Below are 13420 nucleotides of genomic sequence, written 5' to 3'. Positions count from 1 at the left end.
TCTCGCACGCAAGCCCACTACACCGTTACCTTAGGCACTCTCACATTCTCACACCACTTTTATGTCTTGTCCCACCAACTCTTCCCCCTCACCTTAGGTTGCAATTGGCTCCTCAAGCGTCGCGTTATGATTGATTTCGATGCTCACAAACTGATTGTCCCACAAGCTCCCCCTATCCCCCTCCTACACGATAGCCCCCATGTCCCCCACCTTAGCCAAGTCCAGGTGGCCCTCAGTCCCAAGGAGCGGTTAATCTCCATCCGCCAATTGTTAGCTCATTTTCTGTCACTAGCCCCCCAACCCACGCATGTCGCTACTATCTCTTTCCCGGTACAACATGTCATTCGTACCGGGGACGTCGCTCCCATCTGCATGGCTACAGGCCAACATCCCCCCCTCGACCATGATCGCATCGATGTTGTCGTCACCGATATGCTCACCAAAGGTATTATCATTCCTTCCACCAGCGATTGGGTGTCAGAACCCCACCTTGTCAAGAAGGATGATGGCACCTTCCGCTTCTACATTGACTTTAGGCCTCTCAACAAAGCGACGATCCATGACCTCTACCCACTCCCTCGCGTGGACAATCTCTTGGACCAGCTCGAGGGCCCCTGTTATTTCACCTCCCTTGACTTAGCCTCGGAATATTGGCAGATCCCCTTAACGTCGTCTAACGCCCACAAGACCGCATTCCGCACACAACGCGAGCTGTTCCAGTTCACCCACATGCCGTTTGGCCTGTCTGATGCCGACAGCACATTCCAACGCATGGCAAACTCCATCTTTGTTGGCCTTATTAGTAAAGGCGTTCTCCTCGTTTATCTCGACGACATCCTTATCCACACTGCCACTTGGGAGGATCATCTACAAACTCTCGTTGAAGCCTCGTTTGCATAACTAAGCTGAACGCTCATGCCGGCTAAACAGAACTACTCAACCATTGAGAAGGAACTACTTGCAATCGTCTGGTCTTTCCAGCGTCTTCACCCATACCTTCATGGAGGGCAGGTTACGGTTGAGACTGACCACCAACCCTTACTTTCTCTTATTCATCGACCTCACCCCCCGGGCCGCTTGTTGCGATGGACGTTGGCACTTCAAGATTATCAGTTTACCCTCTCCTATCGAAAAGGTGTAACCAATTTGGTCACCTATAGTCTCTCTCGCGCCGATTTCCAAATTGTCCAATTTCTACCCGCGATGTCTGACCTTCCACTGCCACTACCACAAATCGCTACACTTCAGCAACACGACCCCGCCATCCGAGAGATAACCCATCAGTTGCGCTCCCTCCAACCATTTCCCTCACAACGACAATTCATGCTCCGTGATAACTTGGTGTTCTTCATTCAGGCACATCACGAGCCGCGTCTCTACATCCCTCATGCCCTACAATAGATGTATCTCCAATTTTATCACGACCACCCATTGTCGGGTCATCTGGGTTTCCACAAGGTTCTTGAAAAGTTACGTCTCAAGTATTATTGGCCCAACATGCGACACTCTGTCTCTACCTACATCAACCAATGTGCTTTGTGTCAACACACCAAACCCGCGAGCAAGCCCGCCGGAACGCTCCAACCCATCACCGTCACATCGCCTTTCGAGCTCGTCGGATGGGATTTCATGAGACCTTTTCCCAAAACCCCCAGTGGCAACAAGTATATCCTGGTCATAATAGAATACCTCACCATATGGGCTGAAATTGTTGTCATCCCTGACGTCATTGCGCCAACAATCGCATCCCAACTTTTGCACAAGGTAATTTTTCAGCATGGTTGCCCTGTCCAACTCTTATCTTATCAAGGCCGCCAGTTCCATGGGGACGTCCTCAACGCGGTTGCAACTCAACTAGGTGTCCAGCAAGTGTTTACATCCCCGTACCATCCGCAAACAAACGGCCTCACCGAACGCCTCAACAAGACCCTCAAGCAGGAGATTGCCGCTTATATCGATCCATGCCACAAAACTTGGGATCAAATCTTGCCTTTCGCCACCCACACCTACAATACATCCGTTCAGGTGTCAACACGGATCAGCCCTTTTCGAGCACTCTATGGGCGTGACCCTCGGCTCCCACCAGAATCGTCCATTGACGTCCATTCCAAACCTACCAACATGGATGGTGCCACTTGGGGACTCTATCTCTAACAACTACTACCTCTCCTTCAACAAGCAAGCTCTCGAAACCTACAAGTCGCACAACAACGCCAAAAGTGACACTACGACGTGGGTCGAATTACTGTCATAACTAGACTCGAACCCATAACCTTTTGTTACACGGGTCGAGACTTTACCATTAGGTTATGAATTGTAATTTGAAGGATATTATTTTCATTTAGGTTTTATTGGGAAATTGATGTATATTCCAGATTTCTCTGGAACATTCTAGAAACTTCAGGAGTATTCCTGAAGACACTATAAAAGGAGGCGCAAGGCATTAGTTCGAACCAAATCGGTTCAACGCCAGTCTTAAGCCTTCTAACTACTGTTGTATATCTTCCTTCATATAATACATATACCTTTCGCATCATCATTCTCTCTCTCTCTCTCTCTCTCTCTCTCTCTCTCTCTCACACTCACCCATTCCTTCTCTCAAAGTTTGACACCTCTCATAGTACTAATCCTTCTCTGTCTTAGTACTATTCCCCGACAATAGTACTAATCCTTCTTTTAGTACTAATTCCTTCTCTGCCTTAATAGAGTTCCTGACAGTTTGAACCGATTTTCCGGTGCCTGTCTGGTCTTTTCTCTCCCTCTTCCTTCTGTCTCCCTCCTTTCCTATTAGTCTCTTATTTCCCTTTTCCTTCATCCCATGGCCACCGTTAGCGCTGAAGAGTATCAATCCGTTTTCTCGGAATTTCAATGCTTGAAAGAGAAGTTTCATGCCTTGGAACAAGAAAATCAACGCTTGTTGGGGGATCTTCAGCAAATTTCCTTAGAAAAGCAGCAAACGCAACAACAGCATGGGGAACTTGCGTTACGCGTGCAACAACTCGAAGCAACCATCGTAGCAATGCAACAACAAGGGCACGGAGCACAAGGGATTCATAAAGAACCCAAGATTGGCCTTCCCACGAAGTTCGATGGAACGCGATCGCAGTTTAGAGGGTTTCTTAACCAGGTACGGTTAGTTATTCAAATGCATCCGTCCCGATATCCCACCGATGCATCACGAGTGGGTTTAGTAGGCACGTTGTTAAATGGCTCAGCATTAGCATGGTTCGCTCCGCTACTAGAAAAGGAATCTCCAGTACTAAATAATTTTGAAGAATTCATAAGTGAGTTTAAAGCATGTTTTGGAGATACTGACAGCATAAGGACTGCAATCAACAAAATCCGGCGATTACGCCAAGGTGACCGTCCAGCCTCCGCATATGCTGCAGATTTCCGCCTACTCGCCGTCGATATCCCCTGGGATGATCAAGCATTGATGGAGCAGTTCCGCTATGGTCTACGCAACGATGTCAAGGATTTACTCTTGACTTTCCCTGAAGAGCCAAAATCATTAACAGAAGCAATCAGTCGAGCGGTCAGATGTGACAACCGCCTCTTCGAGCGACGTTCGGAACGACAATTTCAGATGCCGAGGGCAAGATCCGAGCCTACCTATGCCTCAGTGGTAGCAAAACCTTTTCAAAGGGAGTCACATAATGCGCCTCCAGTAAGTACTCCAACTCCAATGGAAATTGACACTACACGTCGTCGTGGGCCGCTATCGGAGGAGGAAAAGCAACGACGCCGAACAAATCGATTATGCCTTTATTGCGGTGGACCAGGGCATATCGCGATAAACTGTCCCCATAGACCAAGAAGGCAGGTAAACCAAGTCGTTGTTAGTTCTGACTATACTAAACCCGAGTCTATTTCAGTAGGAATCTTTGATAGTCCTCATAGTCATAATAGTCCTAATAGTACTAATAGTCCGAATCTCGCAAACAAATTTGATGTCCTTAGCCAATTAGAAGAAGAGTTAAACGACTAAGTCCAGCCAAAATAGGAGCCGTTTGGGTGGACAGCCCTAGATCTGTGCAGCCCATTAGTGGTTCCATTCCCTCTAAGCAAGTTAGTGATGTGTTCGTAGCCCAAGTAGCAGTTAGTACTAAAAGTACCCCTCCAGTACATACCTTAGCCCTTCTAGATTCCGGAGCTAATTCTTGCTTCATGGATAGGAATTTTGCCCGAGCTCATCAGATATCTCTCAGAAAGCTCCCATGTCCAGCCTCAGTAGTAGTCATTGATGGTCGTCCCATTGCTTCTGGTAATATCATAGAAGAGTCGGAACCCGTTAATATTGTCCTAGATAACTTAACATGTGTAGTATCATTTAATATTATTAGTATTCCAGAACATCCCATAGTTTTAGGATTACCATGGTTCGAGTTACATAACCCAGACATAGATTGGAGGACAAGGGAAATCCGGTTGCGACAAACCCAAGGATCTACCCAGAAGGTTGCAACCATTTCGCTACGTCAGTTGCATGAGGAAGGGCGCAAGGAGGAAATGTTTCTCTTCGCAATATCAGTACAACCCTCCAGTACCACCAAAGAGGAGTCCACCGTTCAACTTCCCGAGAAGTATCGTCAGTATGCTGATGTGTTCGATAAAGTACAAGCCAACACACTTCCTCATCATCGGCCGTACGATTGCGCCATCGACTTACAACCGGGAAAAGAGCCGCCATGGGGGCCGATCTACAATTTGTCACCAACCGAGCTAGAAGTCCTTCGAGCCTATATAGAGGAGAATTTGGAGAACGGTTTCATTCGGCATTCGAAATCTCCAGCCGGCGCACCCATTTTCTTCGTCAAGAAAAAAGATGGCTCGCTTCGACTCGTTGTAGATTACCGTGGCTTGAATAAGGTCACAGTAAGAAATAGGTATGCTCTTCCCCTTATCTCAAGTCTTTTAGAACGGATCAACGGTGCCAGGTTCTTCACGAAGATCGACTTACGAGGAGCCTATAACCTCGTACGGATCCGACCAGGAGATGAATGGAAGACCGCGTTTCGCACCAGATATGGGCACTTCGAGTATACGGTCATGCCGTTCGGACTCACTAATGCGCCGGCAGTCTTCCAGCACATGGCGAATGATATATTTCGAGATCTCTTGGATGATTTTTTGATCATCTATTTGGATGATCTACTGGTTTATTCAAAGACCCAAGAAGAACATGATTCTCATGTACTATTAGTACTAAAACGACTTCGAGAACATGGTCTGTATGCAAAGTTAGAGAAATGTAGTTTCGGGTGCAACCAAGTGGAGTTTCTCGGCTATGTCATCTCCTCAGAAGGCATATCTATGGACCCAGCCAAGGTCAAAACGGTGATAGAATGGCACACTCCGCGTTCGGTGCGGGATGTGCAATGCTTCCTAGGCTTTGCAAATTTTTACCGGAAGTTCATACAAAATTACTCAAAAATTGTGCTGCCTCTCACACAGCTCACCAGGAAGGGACAATCATTCATTTGGTCTAAAGAGACAGACATGGCTTTCGAGAGTCTTAAGAAGGCGTTTACATCAGCTCCAATTTTAGGTCATGTGGATCCGGAAAAACCATTCATTATCGAAGCTGACGCATCGGATTTCGCATTGGGGAGCATTCTGTCACAACAGGGTAACGACGAGAAGCTACATCCTGTGGCTTTCCACTCCCGTAAGTTTGACGCCGCCGAAATCAACTACGAAATTCATGATAAAGAGCTATTAGCAATAGTTGATTCTTTTATGCAATGGAGGCATTTCCTGGAGGGATCTCCTCATCAGGTCACTGTATTCAGTGACCACAAGAACCTTGCCTACTTTCAAGATGCTCGTGTACTGAATCGACGTCAAGCTCGGTGGGCCCACTTCCTCACACGCTTCGACTTCAAAATTACATATCGTCCGGGGAAGCACCAAGGGAAGGCAGATGCATTATCACGGCGTTCGTATCTAACACCACGTCCCGGTGAGCCAGCTTTCGATAACCAGAAGCAAGTAATCTTGGGTCCAGCACGACTGCAAGCAGCACAGGTCTTTGACATGCCCGTGGATTCCGACATTACCAATACTATACGTGAGGACTTGAAGACTGACGCTTTCGCCCAAGCTATACTAGCACAAATTGACCCCTCTCGAGCGTCATGTTCACAATCACAATCACCAGGTACGGATTATCGGCAATTCAAATACTGTGATGGATTACTCTTCTTTAAGGAACTTTTGTATGTTCCTAATGGTTCTTGCCGCCTTCGAGTAGTACAAAACTGCCATGACACATATACAGCAGGACATTTTGGTAGTACTAAAACATTAGATTTAGTACAACGATCATTCTGGTGGCCCCGTATGCGACAATTTGTCGAAGATTTTGTTCGGACTTGCGATACATGCTGCAGAGCGAAAATGCCAAGACATCATCCATATGGTTTATTAGAACCATTACCAATTCCAAGCAAGCCATGGCAATCCATTGCTCTTGACTTCATTACAGATCTTCCAGTCTCTAAGGGATTCAGTGCGATTCTCACAGTGGTGGATCGATATACAAAGATGGCTCATTTCTTACCATGTACTAAAGAAATATCTAGTGAAGACACCGCCGAAATTGTCATGCGGGAAGTATGTCGGCATCATGGACTCCCTGATAATATCATCAGCGATCGTGGACCCCAGTTTGTGTCAAAATTCTGGAAGCACCTTTTTAAAATGCTGAAGGTCACTTGTCACCTCTCCTCCGGCTACCACCCACAAACCGACGGTCAAGCTGAACGAACAAATCAAACACTGGAGCAGTATCTGCGGTGCTTTCTCAACTATCATCAGAATGACTGGGCAGATATTCTTCAGTTCGCCGAATTTGCCTATAATAACGCTATCCACGCATCGACTAAAGTCACGCCATTCTACGCTTATACAGGATATCATCCCCGGTGTTGGAAGCAATGTCGTCAGTGCGGAAGATCAAGAAGCACTCGATTCCTGTTTAGTACCTGCGTATGACAGTTTTGTAGTCGTTGCACAGAGAGAGAGAGAGAGAGAGAGAGGCACAAAAGAGTCTTTATTTCATAAAGCAAATAATACAACAACCCACCTCACAAAGAGGTTACAAGGTCACTATATATAGTGACCGACTTAGGGCAACTACCCTTTATGCTAATTACATAAATGACCAAAACGGGATAGTGTGAATACGTCCATTATACACATGTATTCGACACTCCCCCGTAATGGGCGTATACATGGGTTATCTAAGATTACAGGTATAGACTTAGGTTCTCGGACATATCAGCTTTGTTCGAGTCGGCAGAGTCCGAAGGCAGAAGACCGAACTGGTCGGGTCGGAACAGTTGAAGCCGATCATTAAGGAACTGATGTCGGTTGTCGGGAACCATCCTGCTCTGTGTTCGGCTCTAACCGGACTGGTTTGTCGTTACGCCCATCTGAAGCCGAAGAGACCGAAAACGGTCTGCCGAGAGACACTTGGTCATTCCATCTGCGACATTGTCGGTTGTGGATATTTTCGCTAGACCGATTTTCCCTGAAATGACGCAGTCCCGAACGAAGTGATATCGAACGTCGATATGTTTGGAGGCGTTGTGGTGAACCGGATTTTTTGACAAGGCAACAGCACCTTGACTGTCGCTGTAGACAACTGGAGCCGATTCATGATCGACTTGTCGAAACGTGTGCGCCAGCCGACCGAGCCACAAAGCTTCTTTTGCTGCGTCGGACGCAGCTACATATTCTGCTTCGGTCGTTGAGGTCGTTGTGCACTCCTGAAGTTTCGACTTCCACGAGATTGCTCCATTGCCGAATTTGAAGCAGTATCCGGTTGTTGATTTCCGACTGTCTATACAGCCGGCGAAGTCCGAGTCGGTGTAACCGACTACGCCTGAGGTTCGGTTCGGACCGAAAAGAATGCCGTGGTCTTTTGTGCCAGCCAGATATCTGAACACATGCTTGACTGTGTTCCAATGCGATCGGCCAGGGTTGTGCATAAATCTGCTAACGACTCCTACGGCGTGAGAAATATCAAGCCGTGTCGCGACCATCAGGTACATAAGGGAGCCGACTGCCGGTGCATACGGTACCGACTTCATATCTTCCCCCTCCGGACCGGATGTCGGGCAGTCTCGCTGAGAGAGCCGAAGATTCATTGGGAGCGGGGTTGAAGCAGATTTGGCTGATTGCATGTTGAAGCGTTCCAAGACACGTCGGATATAGTCGGTCTGAGACAAAAAAAGATGTCGTTTATCGCGATGCCGACTGATCTTCATGCCGAGTATGTGTCGTGCCGGACCGAGGTCCTTCATGGCAAACTTCAACCGCAGTTGCCGAATGAGATCAGCAAGTTCGCCCGCGTGGCGACCAGAAATTAGCATGTCGTCCACGTAAATGATGAGGAAGATGGGTGAACCATCTTGAGCTGTGTTGGTGAAGAGACAATGGTCCTCATCGCTTTTGGAGAAGCCGATCGATTGGATGAAGTCGTCGAACTTCTTGTACCATTGTCGCGGTGCCTGTTTGAGGCCGTATAGACTCTTCCTGAGTCGGCAGACTAGATGTTCTTGGCCAGTTGCCACGAAGCCTTTTGGCTGCTCCATATAAATTTCCTCCTCGAGATCACCATGGAGGAATGCTGTTTTGACATCTAGCTGGATCAGCTCCAGGTTGTCGGCTGCCACGACGCCGAGTAGAAAACGAAGGGTTGTCATTTTCACCACTGGTGAAAAAATCTCGTCGAAGTCGACGCCATATTCTTGTCGGAAGCCCTTCGCAACTAATCTGGCCTTGTACTTTGGGGTGGTCGAATCAGACGTCTCTTTCAGTCGATAAACCCACTTGCAAGGAAGAGCACGTCGATTCTTAGGTAATTCGACCAGGTCCCAAGTCTTGTTTGCCCGAATGGAGTGCATTTCTGACTCCATCGCCAGATGCCAGGTGGCTGAATCGACAGAGGTCGATGCATCTTCGTAAGACGTCGGTTCGCCGGCGTCGGTGAAGAAAATTCCAGGAGAATACCTCTCCGGAGGTTGCGACAGTCTGTCGGATCGTCGAGGTATGATTGGACTGGTCGCATCGGGTATCGAGGTCGGATGGTCCGAAAGCGGATTGTTCTGCTGTGCCGAGTCGGAGTTGTCCGAGTCGGTGGTGTAAGGTTCAGCTACCCGTGAAGCTGACCGTGTGTTGAGAGCAGGGCCTTCTTGAAGGGTCGGCACATCGGAAAATGTTACCCTTCGGACTTCGATCAGTTTTATGACTGATGGAGTCATAGCCGACTCGTTGAACACAACGTCCGAACTTCGAACGATTTGTCTGCGTTCGGGGTCCCAGAGTCGGTATCCCATTTCGCCGTTTGATCCATATCCAAGGAAAATGCATTTCCTGGACCGAGGTGCAAGTTTTCGGCGATCATCTTTCGGAATAAGGGCGTACGCCTCGCATCCGAAGATCCTCAGCTTGTCGTAATTCGGCTTACTGCCGATCCATAGTTCCTGAGGAATTTGAAGTCCTAGAGGTCTACTTGGCGACATATTGATTATGTGTACTGCCGTGAGTAGAGCCTCGGCCCAGAAGCCATCCGACAGTCTGGAGTGTTGGAGCATGGAAACTATCCGTTCTTGGATTGTCCGATTCATTCGTTCTGCAATCCCGTTTTGCTCCGGACTGTGTGGTGCCGTAAATTCACGTCTGATGCCGCGTTGTCGGCTGAATTTGACGAATTCTTCGGATTTGAACTCTCCCCCATTGTCGGTCCGAAGGCATTTCAGCTTTCGGTCGGTTTGATTTTCTGCCATAGCGAGCCAATCGGTGAAGATCGAGAAGACCCGATCTTTGGTGCGAATTGGATAAGCCCACACCTTTCGAGTCGAATCGTCAATAAAACTGACGAAGTAAGAGGCACCGCCGAGAGACTGATGCGGCATTGGGCCACAGACGTCCGAGTGGACCAAATCGAGGGGTCTCGTTTCTCTTGGTGCTGATGTCGGGTGTGATGCGGCTGTTTGTTTGCCATACTGGCAATGCTCGCAAAATTGATGGTCCGAGAAGGAGAGTTTGGGGATGTATCCGGCTCTAGATAGGTGCGTGATGCCGGCCTTGCTGAGGTGTCCCAGTCTTCGGTGCCATAGTGATGACACAGGAATATCCACCAAAAACAGGTTGCCCTCTCTGAGCGTAACATGTAACGGATACAGTGAGTGTATCTTGGGTCCTCTAGCAAGCAGGAGGTTCCCCCTGTGGAGTGTCCACCCTCCCGAAGAAAAACCGGCACGAATGCCGTCTTCATCTAGTTGTCCGACTGAGATCAATGGCCTTGAGAGCTCGGGTACATGTCGGACATTGTGGAGTACAAGTGTAGAGCCACCTGCAAGGTTGAGCTCTACTGTGCCGATTCCGATGATGTCACAGTGTTGTGAGTTGCCGACTCGAACTGAGTCGGAGTGACGGATCGTATATTGCCGAAATTGGGACCGATGAGGAGTCACGTGAAAGGACGCGCCCGAATCTAACAGCCATGTGCTCGATTCTTCAGTCGTGAGTAGAACTTCTGATCCGACTGGATTTTCGATTGATAGTATATTCGGGTCGTCCGGTAGTACATCAGCTGAGGAGCTGACGTAATTGATCTCCTCATGCCGGCCACTCTTCTTGTTGTTCTTGTTCTTGAGTGCACGGCAGTCGGCTTTGATGTGTCCGGGTTTCTTGCAATAGTTGCAGATTCGGTTATCCCGTGACTGGCTCCGTCTTCGCTGATTGTTCGGCGGCCGTGAGGAATCTCTTCCTCGTATGTTCGATCGGTCTGTCGAACCTTGTACTACGTAAGCGTCGTCTGTTGAGTCTTTGGCGAAAGACTTTCTCCGAGCTGCTTCGGTCAGAATTGCGCTCGTGACTTCGGAGTACTTAACAGCCGTGGTTGACGCGTTGCACACGGTTGTGACGAAAGTTTCCCATGATGAGGGAAGGCTACTCATGAGTATCATTGCTCTGAGTTCATCCTCGATTGCCGTCCCCTGTGACGAGATTTGGGAGCTTATGCTTTCGTACTCGTTGAGGTGTGCTTGAACCGAATCGGATTCTTTCATCCGCAAGTTGTAGAGGCGCCGGATCAGAAACATCTTCGTTGCGGCGACCTTCTTTTCGTAAGTGTCCGACAGTGTTTTCCACAGTTCGAATGCTGTCGTACACGATTGCACCGTAAAATATACCGATTCCGATAGGTGCATCCGAATCGTGGCGCGTACGATTCTGTCCAGCTTCTGCCACTCGATTGGTTTGTATCCTTCTGGAGGTTCTTCATTTTCGATGGGATCGATTTGTCCCTTGACTATGAGATAGTCCTGCATTTGCTCTTTCCAGAAGTTGAAGTTCGATCCATCGAACTTTCGTAGGCTCATTTCTGACGAGCCGGATGTTGATGCCATCAAATTTGGTTTCTGTTGACGAAGCTCGGTTCGGAGTTGACTACGAACCTTGTTGGAGTGCAGCCGGTTGGCTCACCCGATATCGTTCTAGTCGGATTTGAACCCGAGTCGGTTCGGCTTCGGATATATGTGCCGAATACCGATTATTGAAACCGATTATCTGGACCGATTCTGCTTCGGGTGGCTGCAGCGACGAGAGAGACAGATCCAACTGATCCTCTCGAATGTCAATCAGCCGGATGAAGCACGAATTGGGGTTGTTATCTTGAGACCAATCTGCACCGAGTGGTTACAACGAGCGGCGATTGATGACCTCTTCGGATGCCGTTTAACCGAGTGGAGCACGATCGTGTCAAAGTTGCACAAGGGGATTTCACCTCGAGCGGTTACGATCTCGGAGGACGGAGTACAACCTACTGGCTTCCTCCAGGCAAAGATGATCTAACGCAATGAGATGCAAACCTGGTTTTTGTTCTTCTTCTCTCTTTCTTCGAATGACACGAATACTGTGCAGGCCGCGGTGAAGTGAAGAACCGAATGCTGTGCAGGCGGTGATGACGGTCGAACCTCGAATGCTCTGATACCAGATGTTGGAAGCAATGTCGTCAGTGCGGAAGATCAAGAAGCACTCGATTCCTGTTTAGTACCTGCGTATGACAGTTTTGTAGTCGTTGCACAGAGAGAGAGAGAGAGAGAGAGAGGCACAAAAGAGTCTTTATTTCATAAAGCAAATAATACAACAACCCACCTCACAAAGAGGTTACAAGGTCACTATATATAGTGACCGACTTAGGGCAACTACCCTTTATGCTAATTACATAAATGACCAAAACGGGATAGTGTGAATACGTCCATTATACACATGTATTCGACACCCGGTGGTGTGTCCTTGAAACCCCAGAAGTGTCCACAAATCCTTGCGCGGAGGATCGTTTGGAGCGGTTACGCAAGATACAAGCGGATTTATCTACTCAACTCCAGCAAGCTCAACAATCACACAAGGACTACGCAGATCGTCATCGACTTCCATCCAGTTTTAACATTGGAGATCGGGTGTGGCTGCTACGACGACACATCAAGACTACTCGTCCATGTGAGAAGTTGGATTATCGGCGATTAGGTCCTTTCCGTATTATCGGGAAGATTAATGATGTCGCTTTTCGTCTCGAGCTACCTCCGCAACTTCGGATACATCCGGTGTTTCATAGTTCTCTCCTCGAACCCTATCACGAGAGCACTATCCCAGGACGTACTATACAACCACCACCTCCTATCGAGCTCGAAGATGGACCTGAGTATGAGGTCGCTGCCATCCTCGATTCCAAGATTGTTCGCAACAAGCTCTACTATCTAGTCGATTGGCTAGGATATAGTCCCAGCGAGCGTACTTGGGAACCGATCGAGAATGTGACCAATGCTCGTGCTCTTCTAGAAGACTTCCATCGACGATATCCCGAGAAACCGGGTCCTCAATCCAAAACGACTCGTGGAACTCGTCGTTTTAAAGGGGGGATAGTGTCATAACTAGACTCGAACCCATAACCTTTTGTTACACGGGTCGAGACTTTACCATTAGGTTATGAATTGTAATTTGAAGGATATTATTTTCATTTAGGTTTTATTGGGAAATTGATGTATATTCCAGATTTCTCTGGAACATTCTAGAAACTTCAGGAGTATTCCTGAAGACACTATAAAAGGAGGCGCAAGGCATTAGTTCGAACCAAATCGGTTCAACGCCAGTCTTAAGCCTTCTAACTACTGTTGTATATCTTCCTTCATATAATACATATACCTTTCGCATCATCATTCTCTCTCTCTCTCTCTCTCTCTCTCTCTCTCTCACTCACCCATTCCTTCTCTCAAAGTTTGACACCTCTCATAGTACTAATCCTTCTCTGTCTTAGTACTATTCCCCGACAATAGTACTAATCCTTCTTTTAGTACTAATTCCTTCTCTGCCTTAATAGAGTTCCTGACAATTACCCCGACTTATGATG

This window comes from Azolla caroliniana, unplaced genomic scaffold (genome assembly GCF_043228905.1).
Source record: "Azolla caroliniana isolate FFs.n. ecotype wild unplaced genomic scaffold, voAzoCaro1.0.p SCAF_2, whole genome shotgun sequence".
Classification (NCBI taxonomy): domain Eukaryota; kingdom Viridiplantae; phylum Streptophyta; class Polypodiopsida; order Salviniales; family Salviniaceae; genus Azolla; species Azolla caroliniana.
The sequence above is the reverse complement of the archived record's forward strand: the minus strand, read 5'-3'. Positions refer to the sequence as shown.